The 20,925-nt window shown below is 45.9% G+C and overlaps 1 protein-coding gene across 4 annotated transcripts in view; it reads left to right on the forward strand.

The window, feature by feature from the left end:
* TRPC1 (transient receptor potential cation channel subfamily C member 1) overlaps nt 1-20,925 on the forward strand; it is a 62,548-nt gene that overhangs the window by 35,464 nt on the left and 6,159 nt on the right. Inside the window, exon 13 of one of the 4 annotated variants that reach the window (XR_008318720.1) lies at nt 20,611-20,754. The exons of the other annotated variants lie outside the window; for them this stretch is intronic. The gene's annotated coding sequence lies outside the window, so the exon portion shown is untranslated. The remainder of the gene's footprint in view (nt 1-20,610; nt 20,755-20,925) is intronic. 4 annotated transcript variants of the gene reach the window in all.

Consider the following 20,925-nt stretch of genomic DNA (forward strand, 5'->3'; position numbering starts at 1 on the left):
TGGATCACACTCCTACTTCAAAGGATGCACCTGAGGCATTTGCTTAGTGCTCACACTGCTGTGACTGTTCCAGTTACTGGAGTTCTCCTGCTTCTCTGTGGTGCTCTCATCATCATCGTTCCTGCCATGAGAGACCAATGCAAATTCAAGAATGACTATGAAGACTACCATTTGTGGAAGTCACAGAAGTCTGCTTACTTAAATGTGATGAAAGCTGACAATGGTGTTCAACATCATTCGCAGCATGAGGCTCTTTCTTCACCAGCAAAATTCCTGTTGCTGTTACAGGACCTTCTACATTACAGCCTATCCTTTCTTTGACTGCTGTTTCTCAAGCATACCCTGTTTCAGCCAAGCCTATGCCAGTAGCCTCTACCAGTTGTAACTATGATTAGGGTACGGGTGGTTTGGATGTTTTGGTTCAGCCAGTTTGAGATTAGCATAGAGTAGGGGAGATTATATATCTTCCTCTGATTTGATGTGGCGTCTGCCACAACAGAACACTCTTCTGATCTGTCTCCAGATGAGACTATCCCAATTAGACCTTCCATCTCCTTCCCTACTGAGGAGCTTAAGCCTTATTCTATTCTATTCTATTCTATTCTATTCATTCATTCGTTTGTTTGTTTTTGCATTTATATTCCGCTCTTCCTCCAAGGAGTCCAGAGTGGGGTACATAGTTTCTGCTCACAACAACCCTGTGAGGTAGGTTATCATGTGCAGGTGTCTAAGATGGCAGCAGTTTGGGGTCTAGAGTTACGACAACAAATCTCTGAAATAAAAGGCCATGTGTATGACTTTATGGCATCATCTCAATCTGCTCACCCTGTTTCTTTACCTGTGCTTTCAGTTATTACAAAGGCTGCACAGTCTGCATGGGAAGCTCTCAATACTATAACCCCAACATCTAAAAGTCTGGAAGGTTTGAACTGGGTGCAAGAAGAAGAAGGATGTTTTCTGTTCAACATCCAACACCATATTCATTAGTTATAGACGGTGCTACCTCGAGCAAAACAGGCAGGCGTAACTCAGTGCCAGTGGACAAGGAAGGCTGCAAGATTGATACTATGGGTAGGAGAGTTTATTCTACTTCATGCCTCTCCATAAGATTGAGTATTATATGGCCTGTATGGCAAAATTCCATCCATTTAGGATGCCCTACAGCAGGACATAACGAATCTGCCAGAGGAATTCCATCAAAAGTTCAAAGACACTTTTGCTAAATCCACAAACATTACACTCCAGCATTTTAGCATGTCAAAGCACTTGGAGACAGAGTCACATACAGTGACATCAGCAGTTTCTCTGTGAAAGCATCGAGGGACTTCCATTTGATGGGAAGGGCTTGTTTAGTGAAGAGACTGACAATACTATGGAGAAATTTTAAAAATCAAAGTATACTGCTAAGATACTTATGACTTCTATCATTCAGTCTTACTCATCATACAAGAATAAGCCCTTTAACTGGCAGCTTCAATCCTACAAACCACCGGAACGGAGAGATTACAAGCAGTCCTACTGTCCATACCAAAGAAGGGGTTACAACCTCAAAGGGAAGCAGTAACAAGGCTCCTGTACCAAAAAATTTATCCATGTCACCATCATTGAGAGAAGGCATAACCTTCCTTAAATGCCTGCCTGGAGGCAGTGATAGGCTGAATGAGGGATAAAAAATTGAGACTGAATCCAGATAAGACGGAGTTACTCATTGTCTGAGATCAAACTCATCTCTGGAGTTTCGACCCGCCAGGATGGGATGTAACTGGATGGGAGAGGCGGTTCTGTAGGTAAACAGGCGCCAAGCCCAGTAAGGCTTTGAAGGTAAGAATCAGGACTTTGAATTGAATTTGGAAGTGAATGAGTAACCAGTTCAGCAACTGCAGGAGAGGTGTTACCCTATCATATCTCTTGGCACCCATGAGAAGGCGAGCCGCTGCATTCTGGACCCGCTGAAGCTTCCCGATCGTCTTCAAAATTAAGCCTAAGTAAAGCGTGTTACAGTAATCTAAGTGGGAGATGACAAGGGAGATGACAAGTCACTGTCGTTAGTGCCTGCCGATCAAGATAAGGGCGTAACTGGCGAACCAGATGAAGATGGGCAAATGCACTTCTGGCCACAGCCTCCACCTGTTGTTCAAGCAGGAGGCACAAGTCCAAAAGAACCCCCAAATCACAGACCAGCTCCTTTGGGGGCAGCGCCACCCCATCCAAAAAAATGTTTGGATCCAACTGTTGGCTGGTACGAGGGCTGAATAAGAGCAGCTCAGTCTTAGTGGGGTTTAGTATTGCTTATTTTGAGTCATCCAGGTCTTAACAGCTTCCAAACATCGAGCAAGCACAGAAACAGCATCCCCAGCATGGCCTGGGATGGCAATGTACAGCTGAGTATCATCAGCATATTGATGGAATCTCACCCCAAACTGGCAAATGACCTGACCAAGCGGCTTCATATAGATGTTAAAAAGGATAGGGGCAAGAACTGAACCCTAGGGAACTCCATAAAGAAGTGGCCATGGGTCAGAACACCTGTCCTCAATGCATACCAACTGGACACGCCTGTTAAGGTATGAACGGAACCACTGTAAAACAGTGTCCCCAGTACCCAACCCACGCACGCGGTTGAGAAGGTTAGCATGATCAATAGTGTCAAAAGCCACTGAAAGATCTAAAAGGACCGAGAGGGGACACTACCCTCATCAAGGTCCTGAAGAAGGTTATCGACAAGAGCGACCAGTGTTGTCTCCGTGCTATGCCAAGGCCTGAAACCTGACTGATAAGAATTAAAGTAATTGGTTTCCTCCAAAACCCTCTCGAGCTGGGCACATACAGCCCTCTTCAACACCTTCGCTAAAAAAGGGAGGTTGGAGATCGAATACTCTTAAACAAGAGAAAAGTCTCCACTAGCCATAATTATTCTTACAAGTGGAGGAGGTTTAAATCTTCTGCACGTGTACAGGGTTTTATTCTTGATGAAGCACCTATTAGACAAATACTATTATACTTTACGAGCTTAAAACTCAGAACCTTGGTCTATGTTTCCCTGAAGGTCTACTTAGCTGTTGCAGACTATTTAATGGTACCAGAACTTATGCTGCATTTGCAGGACAGCTCTCAGGTACCCTAACTAAAGACATTTGTAAAGTGGCTACATGATCGTCAGGACAGCCTTTTGTAAAACACTCTGCAATTGACCTTCATTCTGCAGCGGAGGCTAACTTCATTCTGCAGTGGAGGCTAACTAGCGGAGGGAGAGGTGTGCTGAAGAGGATCCTGCAGTAACTTATTGCTCTTTCTGCCTGGGAAATCTTGCTAAACACGCAGGCTTATGAATGTCCAACAAATCACACTACTGATAAACAGGTTGCTCACCTGTAACTTCTGATCTGTAAGTGATCTACTGACATTCATAAGACCCTCCCATCCTCCCTGCAGCAATAAATGCATAGAAGGTCATTAATATGTGCTCTCTCAAAGATTTTGATGGTTGATTGTCAGATGACAGTAGTTGTCCAGGAACCAAAGGAATGGCGCTCCAACCGCCAAAATAAATGGTCATGCCTAACATGAGGGGTGGTGCACCAGTGCCACAATGAGCACCCATGAGGTCCTTTGCACACACAGAACCCAGGCTTATGAATGTCAGTGGATCACTTACAGATCAAAGGTTACAGGTGAACAACCTGTTTTTTTCAGTGCATGCACAGCACGACTCTGGATTACTATATGCTTCAGAAGTGTTTTGCATGCTGCACCTTCATACTGTTAGTGAAGATGCCTGTCATTATTTTCCATTTCGAGTAGTACATTTCCTGATGGAGTAACTACATCTTCTATGTTGTGAAAACTAAAAAATCATATTAGTCTGGCACAGAACCTTCTTGGTGAAAACAGTTATCTTATATTCCATTAGGGATGTGCACGAATGGCTCGGGGCAGCTGGTGGTGGGGTAGGGAACAGTTCCCTTAAAAAGCAGGTAAGGAGCTCCTTACTTGCTCATCCACGCTCCACCGCTGTTCTGGTGGTGGCGCCCATTGTCCAAAATGCCATGCGCTGCTGTGGCGCTGTTCCCTGCAATCTCTGCACGCAAATGGTAAGTTCGCTGGCGCCACGCAGAGACTGCAGGGAATAGTGTTGCGGCTGCACGTAGTTTGGAGAGCGGGCACCGCCACCGGAACAGTGGCAGGGTGGGGATGAGCAGGTAAGGAGCTCCTTACCTGCTTTATAAGGGAACCATTTCTCACCCCACCGAGCCTGTTTGAATGCCCACACTTGAGCCGGTTCAGCACTTCCCAGAGGAGGCGCCAAACCAGCTCATGCACATCCCTATATTCCATTTCCTCTTTTCTTTCACTATGTTTAATTATTCTTCATTAACTATATTTCCTAACGGATCCCCACCCCCACTCCAGAATGTAGAATAAGTACCTCCTATGAACCCTGGCACCTAGATATACCCTTTGTCAGTTTCCAAATATAGGTCTACTGCTGGACTGTCTTCTCAGAAATATCCAGTAGGTTAATTAGTAAAATGATATGGTCATATACTTTGACTATGGGGTAGAAAGTCTAGTTGATTAGGTTGAGTTGAGATCGCAGAAATGAATGCCTTCAGTTTGGATGAGTCTTGTTATCAAGTTGCTCATTAATGCCTTTGGAACTGGGATGTGGCAAAAGTGTTATGCCTCAGAGGCCGTAAGTTCTACTTCTCCACATGTCTATCAGGAACTGCTTGAGAGAAGCATCTAAAGTCCTTCTGCTTTTTTTATTTCACACCATCATTTCAGAATCTGAAGTCTGGCTGTACAAACTCAGTAAAGCAAAAAGCCTTTTTCTACAATAATAAATCTTTCCCATAGAATACTCTAATTTAAACTTTTCCTGCTAGATGTAAAAATAAAATACGCAGAGGGAACACTGAAGCCTCTTAGTTTAACAGCTTCTTTGAATAAACATATTTAAGATACCCTCTCATTAGATATTATAATTACTAGTGCTCCCTCTGGCAGGTAAAAATAACTGAAGGATTATCCCACACCATAGCACAGTATTGAGGGGCTTTATTTGTTTGTCTATAGGACAGGCATATTTTACCCTCATGTGACTGTTCACTTCAAAACCAAATAAGTAATCTGTCCTGGAGTCACTGTGCTTCATATATTTTGTTATAAATAAGGAGGAATTTGAAATTTGCACATAGAAAATTGTTTCATTTCTTGCTTCACAATCCAAGGACTGGCTGTGTAAATTTGGGTATACTTAACAAGTGCATGTACTGATGATGGTTATGCAAATTAGTTTGCCAATTCATGATGATGATGATTTTTATTTTATTTTATTATTTATTTTATTATCTGTTGTCTGGACAGGACTTGAGGGCAGAACTAGGCATGCACAGCGAAGGAACTAACTCAACAGAAAATACTCTGTTCATCCAAAGTGAACAGCTGTTCTTCAACCCCAAGCAATTTCATCCACACATGATATCACACTACCAGAGATCAACCTAACTCAGTCCAGATTATAACAGTGTTGTGAGCACAAAATAAGAATTTAAACATGCTTGTAGAACAGATGAGCCTACATAGATAGATAAACACAGAGAGAAAGAGAGGTTTTTTTTAAGCTTCAAACAGCACTCCACACAAGTATTATCTGGATCCCAGAAGGATGCAGTTAATCAGAAAGAATAAATAGAAATTTATTGTATATTAACATAACAAATTACATTTAAGGGCAAGATGTTTTGGCTTATGCCTTCTTCATCTGCTCCTGTTATTGGAAATATAAGGTAGCTAATAGTGGCAGATCTGGATCAAGATCCATCGATGCCTGTAAGAATAGGGTTCTGCGCCTTGTCGAAGCACCTAGGCCATGCCCCCACGCCGGGGTGTGCTATTTAAGGTGGGGCCGTGGCGCAAAGTCCCTCAGTTCTTTTCCAACCGCCTTTGCATTTGGACCTCGGTCTGCCGCCTCTGTTGTCGGAAAGTTCCTCTCTCTTCTACGGTTCATCCCTAACTTGACTGTCTTCCTGGAATTTTGACTACGGACTGGTTGACGACTTACATTAGTTTCTTGACTCGGAACGGCTGATGGTATTTCTGGCTCTTGACGCGGACTGGCTATCGGTGATCCCCTGGACTTTGACTTTGGAATGGACTTGACTATCGAAACTGAAAATAGCTGAGGAGAAAAAGTCCTTTAAGTGTTGTGAAGGCTATAGGGCAAAGCTCCCTTCAAAAGACCTTCATGACCTCTGTTTATTGTCCCTGGGTGAGGAGCACAACTTCTCCTCCTGCAAGATTTGTTTGTCTTTCTCAAAGCAGACACAAAAGAATCGGGCACTTTGCCCTCGGGCAGCTTTTTTATGACGAGGTCTTCAGCCCTTCGACTCCAGGCACACCTCGTCCCTCAACATTGTCTTCATCTTCGAAAGTGACGCAAAGATCGACATCGGCTCCTCCTCCTTCAGCGTCGAGCCAGCATCACTCGAAATCGTCGTCTCCGACCTCGAGACATGAGGTTTTGAAGTCTTCTAAAGATGAACCCTCGGCGTCGACGAGACCTTCAACATCGAGGAAGTTTCCGTGTTGACACCAAAATCGATGATGACACCAAAACCTTCAACGTTGATGTTGACACCGAAGCCATCAAAGTCAACATCGACATCGAGAGGTGGTTCTTCTTCTTCTTCTTCTTCTTCTTCTTCTTCTTCCTCTTCAAAATCGACCCACCGATCAAGTTCAAGGGAAGGACGTTGGACACCATCCAAACGGCATGATGTGGACCTCACCACGTCTCCACCTCGCAAGCGTTGTAAGTCACCAGACTTGACAATGGAGCATACCCCATCCTCATCTAAGGAGCAACCTTCGATGCCAACTCCTCCGCATGCAGCTCCTACGAACGTGGGCTCGATGGTGACTTCAATATCGACCTCTTCTGCTGTGCTGGATCCCTCGACGTAGACAGTGGTCAATACCGAGCCCGGATTGCCGACGCCCATCTGGATGCCGATAGCTTGCTCCCTCTCTCCGGCGCTGACACTGCTTGCTTCTGCTTCCCCGTCAACTCCGGCTACTAGGCTTCTACCTTCTGTGCTGCATACTCCTGTCCTCTCCACCTCCACACAAGTGACCCCTCGGTACAGGGCTCCGTTGCCTACTTTTGAGGTCATCGTTGTCGATGCCGAAGATACGTTGCCTGCAGCCACTTGCTCTCTTCTTTCCTTGCTGGACTCATCATCGAGTAAGCATTCCACATCTACCTTTAAAGGTTTCTTACCTTCGGATCTCGAACTGGCCCGGCAGGTTATGCCAGCCCCTTCAGCACAGTCAGCTCCACCCCTGTCGGCTGCCCAGCTCCAGTCTCTACTTGCTTGGCATAACTGTGGCTATGTTCATACTACTTTGGGTGCCACATCACCGGCGGAGCCATATGCTTCTGAGGACAATAGGCCTTGGGCGTTGCCTCCGGCAAGAGACTCACAGCCTGCACTGCCATCTTGCAGCACTGCAGCTACTCAGACCTGCACTTTGGGTATGGTTCAGCGGGGTTCCCAAACATCTGTGGTGTCTACCCATTCAACTGCTACTCAGACGGACCCCCTACCAGTTCCTCCATGGTTGCAGCGGGAACACAAACTACTGTTGATGCAGAGGGTAACAGACCTCCACCATGTTCCCCCTCTGAACACTATGGCTCATCGGTCTTTGAGTCAGACTCTGATGAAGAAAACAACATTGTGGATCCACCTGCTAATGTAGCGCCTCCTACTTATGTTTCCCCGAATGATGAGCTTAAAGCCTATCATAAGCATATTCGTGTCATGGCTGATGGCCTAGGACTGGACATTCGTTCCCATCTTGCTACTACAGACGATCCAGTATATAACTTCATGCTTCAGTCACAGTCAACTGTTCCTGTGGCTTTGCCTATGCTACCCGTGATTACCAGGGCTGCTAAATGCGCCTGGGAGGTGCTGCACACCTCTACTCCCACTTCTAAGAGACTTGAAAGTCTATACTGGGTGCAAGACAAGGACAATGGCTACCTCCTAAAGCACCCAGCACCTAACTCTTTGGTGATTGTTTGTGCCTCCTCTTCGAAGACGGGCAAGTATCATACCGTGCCTCCCGATAAGGAGGGTAGGAAGTTGGACTTACTGGGAAGGAAGGTCTATTTTACATCCTGCCTCTCCATTAAAGTAGCTAACTATGCAGCCTGCACAGCTAAGTATACTCATGGCCTTTGGGAACTTCTGGAAAAAAAATTCATATAATGTCCCTGCATGACTTTAAAGCCAAGTTCTGCCAAACCCTGGAAAGTTCTGGGGACCTGACACGTCGCCAGCTCAGCATTGCCAAGCACCTGGCGAAGAGTGAATCCCAGGCTATGATAGCAGCCATAACTCTATGCAGACATGCCTGGTTAAGATCCACAGGCCTCCAGGTGGATATGAGGGACAAAATTGAAGGTCTCCCATTTGATGGTTCAGGCCTCTTTAGCGAGACCATGGATGCCACCATGGAGCAACTAAAAAAGTCAAAATTTACAGCCAAGACTTTTACCACGGTGGCTTCCACTTCCTCACAGGCATCCAAATTCTGACCCAGCTATGGAAAGTATCAAACTTCTTTCCAAGGTCAGGATCGCTGAGACTTTAGAAAGCCCTATTCTACTTACCAGAAGTGGGCATACCACCAGACGCCAAAAGCCTCTCAAACCCAATGTTCAAAGGCGCAGGACACCTTGAAGCATCTTTGAAATTTGGGACTGCCCACCGACACCTCATCTCCCCTTTCCCACCAGCGGGGGTTTTGACATCTGCCTTGACGGATCATTCCGTCCCAGCCTTCCATCAAGCTGGCCAGCCATGCCCCTGCATGGCACCATATAACATCAGATCGATGGGTCCTGAAGATTGTGAGAACGGGCTACGCGCTTGAATTCAGGACCACGCCTCGGTTCATGGGAATGAGATTCACCCTTCCTTCAGAACTTCTGTGGGAGCAAGTGAAGGAACTTTTGGAGAAAGGGGCGATAGTCCCGGTGTCGTGGGCAGACAGGCGAGACAGTTTCTATTCCCGTTATTTTCAAATTCCCAAGCGGGATGGGGGCATCTGGCCCATTATGGATCTCTGTCGCCTGAACAAGTTCATCAGTGTCAGGAAATTCCCTATGATGGCGTTGCAGCACATCCTACCGCTTCTCCAGGGAGAGCAGTGGCTTGCAAAGCTGGACCGTAAGGACGCTTATTTTCATATCAATATAGTCCATGTCATCGGAAATACCTAAGCTTCACCGTCAGCCATCAACTGTACCAATACAATGTATTGCCCTTCGGATTGTCCACCACTCAGAGGGTTTTTACAAAATGCACGGTTGTAGTGATTGCACACTTACAAACCAATAGGGTCTCTATTTATCCTTACCTAGACAACTGGCTTCTAACTGCAAAGGCCAGAGACAAGTTACTTTTGCACATCCATTATGTAGTGGACCTTCTACGAGACCTGGGGATTCAAATCAATTGGAGGAAGTCTCATCTGGAACCGGCGCCCATAATCTCTTATATAGGGGCAGTTCTGAACACCAAAGAACAAAGGGCATTCTTACCAGAGGACAGGTATACTTGCATTCGGGATCTGGTACTGTTCTTCCAACAGCAACGGATTCAACCAGCTCGCTCCATACAGTGCCTGCTGGGACTGATGGCTCCCTGCAATGCAGTGATACACTTTGCGTGCCTGAAGATGCGAAAAATGCAACTGTGGTTCCTGTCTATCTTCTACCCAGCCAGGCACGACCAACGGAGACGCTTGTTGATTCCACCACAGGTCCTTCGTTCCCTCTCCTTGTGGACACGGCGGGAAAACCTCGTCAGTGGTGTCCCATTTCAGGCTCCATCACCTACTGTCTGGTTGACCATGGATGCATCTCTGCAAGGTTGGGGTGCTCCTTGCAACAACCACAAGATCCAGGGGAGGTGGTCTCCATGTCGGGCCCAGTTACACATAAATTTCCTGGAGCTACTGGCAGTTTTCCAGGCGCTGCAGGCATTTCTACCAATCTTACAAGGCCAAGTAGTCCAAATCCAGCTCGACAACACGATGGCCAAGCCTATATCAATTGGCAAGGCGGGATGGTATCATGTAGCCTATGTGCCCTCAGTGTTCAGCTATGGCACTGGTACATCCAACACCAGCTTTACCCAGTAGCAGTTCACATTAAGGGCTTGGAAAACACCTTAGCAGACGACCTCAGTAAGATCTTCCTGAAGGGTCAACAGCACGAGTGGGAACTTCAGATGGAAGTCTTAATCCCCCTCTTTGACCGGTGGATGTCCCTGTCCATAGATCTGTTTGTGTGCTCCACAAATGCGAAGTGTTCCCGCTATTGCTCAAGAGCAGACCGTGACACACAGTTTCTGGGGGATGCTTTTCGACTGGACTGGTCCCGGGGAACCCCATACATTCCCCCCCCCGGCTGCTCCCCTTGATACCCAGGGTGGTGGCACACCTATTGTCACAGCCAACCAGCGGCATCCTAGTAACATCATGGTAGCCAAGGCAGGCCTGGTTTCCACAAGTATGCAGACTGTCCAGGAATTGCTACCAGCACCTGCCTCGCCGCCTAGATCTCCTGACCCAAGACGAAGGTCACATTCTCCATCCAGGTGTACAAACACTCCACCTGACCGCCTGGCAGATAATTTGCTGAACCATATCTTGCTTAACCAGCGGAAGGCTTCCACACAGAAAAATTAACAGAGCAAGTGGCGCCGATTTCAGAACTATGCCCGCTCCAGGGGGTTTCTTCCTAAACAAGCTTTGGTCCGAGAGGTCTTGCGGTACCTCACTAAAATCCCAAGATCTGGCCAATATCTCTTTAAAGGTCCATCTGGCCGCCCTGGCCGCGCAGCACCCGGGATGTGACAGGAAAACGTTATTCTCACACCCGTGGAGTAAGGGCTTTCTCATGTTTATCCACCAATCCGGCCTCCAGTGGAGCCGTGGAGCCTGTCCCTGGTACTTTCTACACTTACCCAAGCTCCGTTTGAGCCCATGGCTATGTCCTCTTTGAAACTGGTCTCTTAGAAGATGGCCTTCTTGATAGCCGTAACTACAGCCAGGCATGTGAGCGAGCTCACAGCCCTTAGAGTTGACTCTCCTTATACTGTCTTTTACCTGGACAAGGTCCAGATGCGCCTGGATCCTTCCAACATTCTCCCAACATTTTTCAGGGACCCCTCTACTACCCTGGAACGGTCTCTACATGCCATGGATGTGCGCCAGGCTCTGTTGTTTTATATGTCCCGTACAAGGGCTTTTCGAACCTCCCATGCCTCACTTCATATCCTACAAGGGGATACCCAAGGGAACACCAATCTCCAGGCAGCGGTTGTCAGAACGTACATCTATTGTTCACGTACAAACAGCAGAACAAGACTCCACCGGAAACAATAAAGGCCCATTCTACTAGGTCCCACATTTCCTCGGCTGCACACCTTCCTGGGGTGACTTTCATGGACATCTGCAATGCAGCCACATGGTCCTCTGAGTCCCCCTTTATAAAACACTATGCCATAGATGTACGTTCTGCGGCAGAGGCTACTTTTGGGAGAAGTGTATTGAAAAGGATGTTGCAATAGCTACTACTGTTCGCCTCCACCTGATGGAGCTAAACACCCATTCTTATGGGCATCAATGGATCTTGATCCAGATAAACAGGTTGCTTACCTGTAACTGATGATCTGGTAGAGATCCGTCGATGCCCATAAGACTATCCCGACCTCCCCTCTGCAGTAGTGCTGCCTCTATGTGTATGCAGGTGTGCAGGCTCTTGTTTTTACCTTTCTCATTTACTGTGGATGAACTCACCTTGTTACCTGGATGGTCGTCCAAGAACTGAGGGACTTTGCGCCATGGCCCCGCCTTAAATAGCACGCCCCAGCATGAGAGTGTGGCCTAGGTGCTTCGACAAGCTCAGGCATGGCTACCACATGGCTCCTGTGCAGGTGCAGAACCCCATTCTTATGGACATCGACGGATCTCTACCAGATCATCAGTTACAGGTAAGCAACCTGTTTTTCTGGAATGTTTGTGATGGAATTTTCAGCAGTGTTGGATTGGCGGCTGCTGAGATGATGGGTGTAATCATCAAAGCTGAGGCCACCTGGAATGGAGAGAGATACACTTTGGACATTGACCCCAGGTGGCCTCAACCTTGAGGATAACACATGACATCATCTCTCAGCAGCAGCCAGTCCAATACTGCTGAATACTCCATCACTTGATCCTGAGTGACCAAGCTGTCCTTTTAGGGAGGACCATGTCCTGATAAGTCCCTGCGGGGAATGTCCACTCAGCCAACCACCTCATGCTTACCTTCCGCTTGGCTTGACTCAAGCTGCGGCAAAAAGCATTTGTGAGGCAGCTGCCTCAGGGCTTCCCTTAAAGAGCCAAAAGAATGTGCCTGCCCCTTGCCTCCACCCCTACCATGGTAAGGAATGAAAGGAGCAAGAGTGGGCCAACAGAATGTTGGAGTTCTGGCCTGACCTGAGTTGGGAGGGGCTGCGTTGGCTACTCCTGACAATTTCCATGTTGGGTTGGGTTGAATCCGACATACAAGTACAGGCTGTGTTTGTGTGTACATTTCCTTCCTTCCTTCCTTCCTTCCTTCCTTCCTTCCTTCCTTCCTTTCTTTTAAGGAATCAACCAAATATTCTCTCATTCACTTACTAGATTATTCCCTGAACATATGAAGCTATGGAGGGGCTTGTTCATATGTGTAGCCTAACTATCTGGATTGTGATCTGTTGCATTCATAAAGAATGGGTTCTGTGCCTGAACAGGGACCTCGCAGGTAGATTGACTAGCTCCTTGTGACCCCCACTCTGCCCTGCATGTGGTCTGTGCTTTCCATTGAAATCGGCAGTTGGGGGCACCATTTTCCCAGGTTCTATTTGACCGCCAAAGCATCAGCACCTCATTGCTGGCTCCTCGGTTCATCTAGATACAAACAGAAAAGAGAAGAAAAAACTGATACTTTGGACTTATTGGACTTGGACTGTTATGAGACCATTCTTTGGCTAACGCAGTGTATCTTAACCTTTTTGGAGTCAAGGACCGCTAAATTCTTCATTCGGAGTTTCAAGAACCACTACATTCTTCATGTGCAGTTTCCCAGACCAGCAGTTAGTTGGCTTATGGGGGTCAAGGTCAGTTTTTAGGGTGCTGATGATTAAAGTAAAACTTAATATCAATCAATTAATTAAATCAATTTAAAGTGAAATTAATTAAAATGAATTTAATCAAAATTTAACTTTTGAAGTTCTGGCCAAGATTAATTCAAATTAAAATAAAATAAATTGAATTAAAAATTATAATAAAATAAATACAATACAATCTGTACAGAATACATAACAATAAAATGCATTGTTCTTCCTTTCCACCTCTACCAAATCATCACACTTACATGGAGCACTTCTAAGGAAAAGAATTAGAGAAGTTTTTCTCTTAATTTTTGATAAGAAGATTATACTTTGATCCTTCACCACACAGGCTTTCATAAGAAGGAAAGAGAGAAGCAAGACTGGGAAAGAAAGAGGGAAAGAATAGGGCAGGCTTGGCTTGAGAAAGAGAATGGGACAGGCTTGGCTTGAGAGAGAGACACAGAGGGAAAGAAAAAGGAAAAGGGGATGGAGCAGGATTGAAGGGAGAGAGGGAGAGAAAGAAAGAAAGAGAAAAAGCTAGAAAAGAAAGAGATGGAAAGAGGATAGGGAGGTCTGGCTTGAGGGAGAGAGAGGAAGTCTATATAAGCTGCTCAGATCTTGCAGAAGGAGCTAGGTAAAGAGGCATAGAAAAAACAAAATTAGGCAGGAGCTTGGGTAGGCAACAAGGGAATTGACAGGCCTCGGAAAGGATGTTTAGCTGAGGGAGCAGTTGAGGAAGGAGTGGGGGGAAAGAAGGCTAGAGAGAAAATGGGTAGATAAGAGAGGTGCATGTGGCAGGGGACTGCAGAGGTGAGAGAGACTGGAGTTAACTTATTCATTTGAAATAACAAATCTAATCTTAGGATGCAGACATCTGCATTTTCTACAGTCAATGCTACATTTCGTTTTAACTGAACCACGTTTTAACTGAAAAGGTTCAGGGAGGGGGAGATGGGGGGATGTGGAACCTTGGGTTCCACATCCCCCCATCTCTCCCTTCCTGGACTTTTTCACTATGTAATGCAAGCTAATTTAATTATATGTCATAATCAAAATGGATTAGCTGTTTCAGCCCATCAGGAAAGTCTAAACCTCCACCGATTTAATTAACCAGACTGAAAATCAGATGAACAGAGAATGTTTTAATGAAAGGTGGTATATAAATTTAACAATAAGTAAAACTATCATTAGGAGCAATTAGCGATTACTTAAACATTGGTGCTGCCAAGCAATTTGTAAATAAAACTTGAAGCCCTTTGAAAATAAGCTGGAATTAATTGTAGGTTGGGCAGGGGGTGAAAGTATATACTTCTAAACATTTATTGTTAAATTTATATACCACCTTTCATTAAAAACAACCCCAAAGTGGTTTGGTTTTAGTCATGGATTTTAATTTTAATTGCTCTTTTTGTCAATGTGATGAAGATTAGTTAAATCTGAGTGGTCTTAGGCAACGAATGTTGCATCTGAAATGCCATTTCATTTTTTATTGTCATAAATACTCTCCAACCAATTTAAATAGCAAAGGTGTATATTATCGCTTTATTCAATTGTAGGGAATCTCAAAAAAGCAGGATTTGCAACTAAGGCAGTGAATATCTTCTCTAAAATGGCCCTTTTATAGTTTTTCTAACTTTGAAATCATAACATAAAACAAAGCATAAATGCATAAATGCTTCCCCCTCCATTTGAAACCTTTTCTGGTGTAAATAGCGCGTGGTTTTGGAAAAGGGGAGTCTTTCTTTAACAGTGGGAGAATAAGGACTGAGTTTGTCTTAGTTTGACTGCCGCGAGGTGGAAGCCTCGGGGCTCTCATTCTCAAGATGGAGATGAAAAAGACCTTTAAAAGATGTGTGGAGTGCCATGCAAAGCTACCATTTATGGACTACCACGATTCATGTTTACTCTGCTTGGGAGAACAACATAATACGGCAGCATGTAGCATTTGTTGTTTGTTTTCCAAACAAACAATGAAGAACAGGGTGCTGCATCTCCGTGAGGTGCTTTACGATGAGTTGTCATGCCCTCCGACACTAAGACCCAACTACCCTTTGACATTGGGGTCACTGTCAAGCACAATGTCTAGCTTGATACCATGCGTGCGGGGGATCTGCGATACCGCAGTCTAAAACCGCTGCTGAGGGATCAGAGCCGGTTTTTAAAAGACTGACAGAAGTCCTGAAAATGACTCATCGCCATAAGGACAAGAAGTGGAGACACTCCTTGGATGAGAAGCAAGATTCTCCACAAGAAGCACCAGAGCAAAACAGAATCAAAGTGCAGTACACCATCACCTACTACGGTACAAGCATATAGCCCACCTTCGATGTCAAATGTGGCTTTATCAACATCAAGACAGGCACATTCAACATCAATGTCAACGTCAAGAGTGCAGCCATCCACCACAGTCACGACCTCGAACTTGCTGTCGACATTGATGTTGAGACAGCCTTTGGCATTGATTACAACAGCTACGGGATCAGCTCTGTCAGTGGTTCCACCTAGAAAGGTGCTACAGCTGTCTCCAGCTCAAACGCTGGCACAATCCCCATCTGCTCCCCTGCATGAACGGATGCTAGATAAGGTGTATTACCTGGATCTGGCTTCAGAACAGGATCAGGACAATAATGTCTCTTTGGACCCAAACACTGCTACTTCGTTACTGGCAATACTGGATTCTTCAAATAGCACCCCTTTGGGATCAACATTTCATGGATTCTTAAGCAGTGGGCTCGATGTCGAGGAAGTTCAGATGTCACATCCAAAGACACCATCAGTGGCTCTGCTATGCATTACTACGACTCCTTTGATGCCGTTCCGAATGATGTCGCCATTGCGCATACCAGAGCCTGTGGTGACACGCACTGTTCCAATGCTTTCTAGACCTATGGCGCCAGCTGCGACGGCAACAGCCTTTGCACATCTAGCATGGAAGTATGTGACCGCTCAGGGGCTCCTGCAGCAAAACATGCAGGGCCTGCACGGTCACGGGGAGCTGACGCATTCATGTGGTTTCAGGCATGCACTATTTGCTACGCTACCTGATGATTATACTGAATACCAACAGTGGAGGGCACAACATGTTGTACAGCACAACATGTTGTACAACCATCTCTACTGGTAGTCCCAGAAAAATGGATGAGTCTCCGGACTACGGGCATGTCCATGGACCAAATAATTACCAAATAATGCTCCTACCTCTACATATTTGAGGGTCTCAATTGCCTGTCAGACACAGCCTGGACTGCCAGATCTGCCTTTACCAACAGCACAGCCACTTAATGTTGCACCTGTCCGAGATCTACAAAAGGCCAATGATACCCTTGTAGTACCATTATTGCCAAAGAAAAAGAAGACAGTGCCCCCGGTGGCATTGCCTCTGGCTGGAGATGGTACAGTTGATGGATATTCTTCTGAGTCCACAGACACAGATTCAGATGGGGCCAGCCATCCTGCAGAGCCATCTCCGGATGTACCGCCAAAGACATCTACTTCCCTGTCTGAGGAATTAAAAGCCTACCATGCCTTAATAAGAGAAATAGCAGAGGCTTTGGGTATGGACTTGAAGCTGCCAGAGATGGATTTAAAGGATATATATTATAATATTATAATATGCGGCTAAGACTTCACATCCGGTCGTCCTTCCTATGCTCCCGGTGATCACTAAGGTGGCTCAGACAGCTTGGGAGGTGCTACAGACCTCTACACCAGTGTCTAAGAGTTTGGAAGGATTATATAGGATCCAAGAGGAAGAAAATGCATACTTATTATTTCATCCTGTCCCAAATTCCATGGTTATTGACTGTGTGTCTTCATCAAAGGCTGGACATCAACATACAATGTCTTCAGATAAAGAAGGCAGGAAAATTGATGTTTTGGGAAGAAAAATTTATACAACTTCAAGTTTGGCTGTCCGGATTGCCAACTATGCAGCCAGTATGGCTCTATTTAATCATTTCTTATGGGACATTTTAATGCAGGATTCTGCTTCCCTAAGACCAGAGGAATTTCAGGATCCATTTGCAGAAATATATGAGAAGGCTACTGCTGTCACTAGGCAGCAACTTCGTATATTCAAGCACCTAGTAGAAACAGAGTTGCGAGCCATGGTGACTGTGGTGACTTTACGCCACCACGCATGGTTGAGGTCTATAGCTCTACAGCAGGACATGCGTGAATGTGTAGAAAACCTGGCATTTAATGGGAAAGGCCTCTTTAGTGAGAGCACGGATTCCACAATGGAATCATTAAAGAAATCAAAGTTTACAGCCAAAACACTCATGGCATCCACAACAACTAGAGCAATGTCTTCCCCTAAGTGCCCTTTTGGTCGCCAACAACCCATGTACAGACAGCACGATAGACTAGACTTCCGTCAGTACAGACCAAACCAAAGAAATAAAGGATTTGGCCAAAGAAACAAGGGCCATAACAACAGGCCTACGAAGGACAATAATAAGCAGACTCCTTGATCTGCATGACTGTCCACCGCACAAGCAAGAACAGATGACTGCCAAAGCAGTCACATCATCTGCTTTGTGGTTGCCGACAATTCCATCAAGTTGGCAAGCCATGTCCAAGCATGGCATCACATAACATCAGATCAGTAGGTACTTCAAATTATTGAGACTGGTTATGCTACAGAGTTCAAAGCTTTGCCTCCATTTGTGGGACTGAAGTACACCAAAACAACTCCTACGTTGTTGGAAGAAGTGCAGGTGCTTCTGGAGAAGCAGGCAATCATCCTTGTGCAGTGGATGGAGAGACTGTCCAGATTTTACTCCCATTACTTTCAGATCCCAAAGAGGGATTGGGGAATTCATGCAGTCATGGACCTTTGGGTTCTCAACTGCTTTGTGTGGGCATGCAAGTTCGGAATGACAACGTTGCAAGGGATACTGCCTCTCCTGTTTAAGGAGGAGTGGGTAGCAATGTTAGATTTGAATGATGCGTACTTCCATGTGGGCATTCAAGGAGGACACCGCAAGTACCTAAGATTTATAGTGGGAAATGCAGTGTTCCAATATACTGTGCTTCCTTTTAGATTATCAACAGCCCCACGTGTTTTTACGAAAGACATGGTAGTAGTAGTGGTATACTTACGAACGGAAGGTGTTGTGGTTTATCCATATTAAGATGACTGGCTTCTGGTGAGCGATGACAAAGAAAGGTTACATTTGCAGATCCACTATGTGTTACAGCTGTTGCAGGATCTCGGCATCAACGTCAACTGGAAGAAGTCAAACCTGGAACCCCAGAAATGCATGAGTTATATTGGAGCAATTCTGGATGTATAGTTTAAAAGGGCATTCTTACCAATAGAATGCTATCAGCAGATCAAGGACTTGATCCGTTATTTCACCTTGACCCCAGTATTAGGGATGGGTCCGGACCGGTCCGGAGGCCATTCTAAAGGCCTCCAGACTATCCGGACCGGTTCGGACCTGGCCAGTTTGGTTTGGGTGGGGTGGGTTCCTTTAATGCTTTCCGAGAGCTATACTGGGTAGGGGTGTGCACGGAACCGCAGAGCTGTGGTCCGGCACTGTGGGGTGGGTTCCTTTAAGGGCAGGGGAGGGTTTACTTACCCCTCCCGCCGCTTTCCCCCCTCCAGTGCGCGTATTATTTGTAGTAATTGGAGTGGCAGGATACCTCCCTGCCGCCCCTTCTCCCTCTTGAGTGCAAAAGGCTTGCTGGAGCCTTTTGCGCACGGGCATGTTGCACGCGAGCTTCACGTCTCCTCGATATGCGCACGCGCACATCAGAGAGACGTGAGTCTCGTGCGCGACGTGCGCGTGCGCAAAAGGCTCCGGCAAGCCTTTTGCATTCAAGAGGGAGAGGGGGCAGCAGGGAGGTATCCTGCCACTCCAATTACTACAAAGAATACACGTGCTGGGGGGGGGGGGAGCGGCGGGAGGGGTAAGTAAACCCTCCCCCGCCCTTAAAGGAACCCACCCCACAGTGCCGGACCGCAGCTCTGCGGTTCCGTGCACACCCCTACCCAATATAGCTCTCGGAAAGCATTCAGCAGTTGATAGGATTGATGGTGTCCTGCAGTGCCACAGTGCATTACACACATCTGCGTATGAGGCCTCTGCAGAAGTGGTACCTCAGGAACTTCCGCCCCAGTGTCAACAGTCAGAAAAAGTTGCTGACCCTCCTACTGACGATAATACATTCTCTATGCTGGTGGACGCTGGAGAGCAATCTTTTGGAAGGGGTTCTTTTTGAGCCTTTAACCCCCGCTCAGTGAGCAATAACAGATTCGTCCATGTGGGGATGGGGGCCCCATTGTGCCAAGCATCAGATGCAGGGGCGGTGGACAATACAACAAACTCAATGACACATAAACTATTTAGAGCTGTTGGCAGTGTTTATTACATTAAGGGCATTCAAGCCGCTGCTCAAGAACAGAGTGGTGCAGTTCCGTTTAGACAAAATGACGTCCATTGCATATCTGAACCGACAAGGGGGGACAGTGTCCCGTTCGCTCTGCACCTTGAGTATACAGATTGATGCAACTTTACTCTAATTCCTCATTACGGGTTAGATATGCTACCAATGGGGCCCTAACTGACTCAATCCCCTCTACTCGAGGGGTTAGACAGGGCTGCGTCTTGGTCTCGACACTGTTTAATCTCTTTATTAATGATCTGGCTCCATTTCTGGAGAGGGTGGATTCCCATGCTCCAAAGCTAGCCAACAAACGAGTGCCTGTATTACTCTATGCCGATGACGCAGCTGTGATATCTCAGTCCAGATTAGGTCTGCAAAGACTGTTGTGCACTTTTGCCGGCTACTGTAATGATAAACTAACTGTTAATTACAAAAAACAAAGGTCTTGGTTTTTTTTAAATCCAGGAAACTATATAAATGGGTAATAAATCAGAAGTGCATTGAGCAGGTTTACAGCTATAAATATTTAGGCATATTATTTCAATATAATCTCAGTTATAGGCTGTCACCCATAGGCTGTCACCCAATTCATATAGCCCGAAATACCCTCAGTGCCTTTTTGCGATTTTATTATTCTAAAGGGGGTCAGTTTGTTCCCATGGCACTCCAGGTATTTTGTGCTAAGATTGTGGCTCAACTACTTTTTGGAGTCCCGTTATGGATCCAGGGAGTAACAGCTGAACTGGAGAGAGTACAGTCTATTTTTTTTTAAGAGCTATCTTTGCAGTGCCTAGGTGCGTGTCTTACTCTGTTCTATGTTTGGAATCTGGGTGTGTCTCTATAGCCTGTAAAGCCTGGGAGCTTACTTTTGCTAGATGAAGTAAACTTTGTTCAGAGTTTCAGGAATTTTCTTTTTTCCAATATTTATGGGTGGATTCTTATCCTAACCCTTGGCTAACATATGTAAACAACAAAATAATGCAACTGGGTCTTTCTCCTTCAGAACTTCTTACTTGGGAATATAATAAGGTGAAGGAAACATTATTTCTCCGGTTGCATGATATTGAATGGCAGGAACTGATGTTTTCGGCCAATAGGACTTGCTCCCCTTTACATTTTGGGATTCTGCCACCTTGGGGAGATAAAGGTACTAACTATTTAACAACGCTGCATTTTTCTAAATTTCAGGTTTCATTTGCTCGGGCCCGGTTAAATGTGTTGCCCTCTTCTCTTTTGGAATAGAGGCTTGCTAAAAATCATCCTGTAACTTTTTTTGCCCTTGTGGCGCTGGTCTCTTGGAAACTGTCAACCATGTTTT

The sequence above is a fragment of the Hemicordylus capensis genome, chromosome 3, assembly GCF_027244095.1.
Source record: "Hemicordylus capensis ecotype Gifberg chromosome 3, rHemCap1.1.pri, whole genome shotgun sequence".
Taxonomy (NCBI): Eukaryota; Metazoa; Chordata; class Lepidosauria; order Squamata; family Cordylidae; genus Hemicordylus; species Hemicordylus capensis.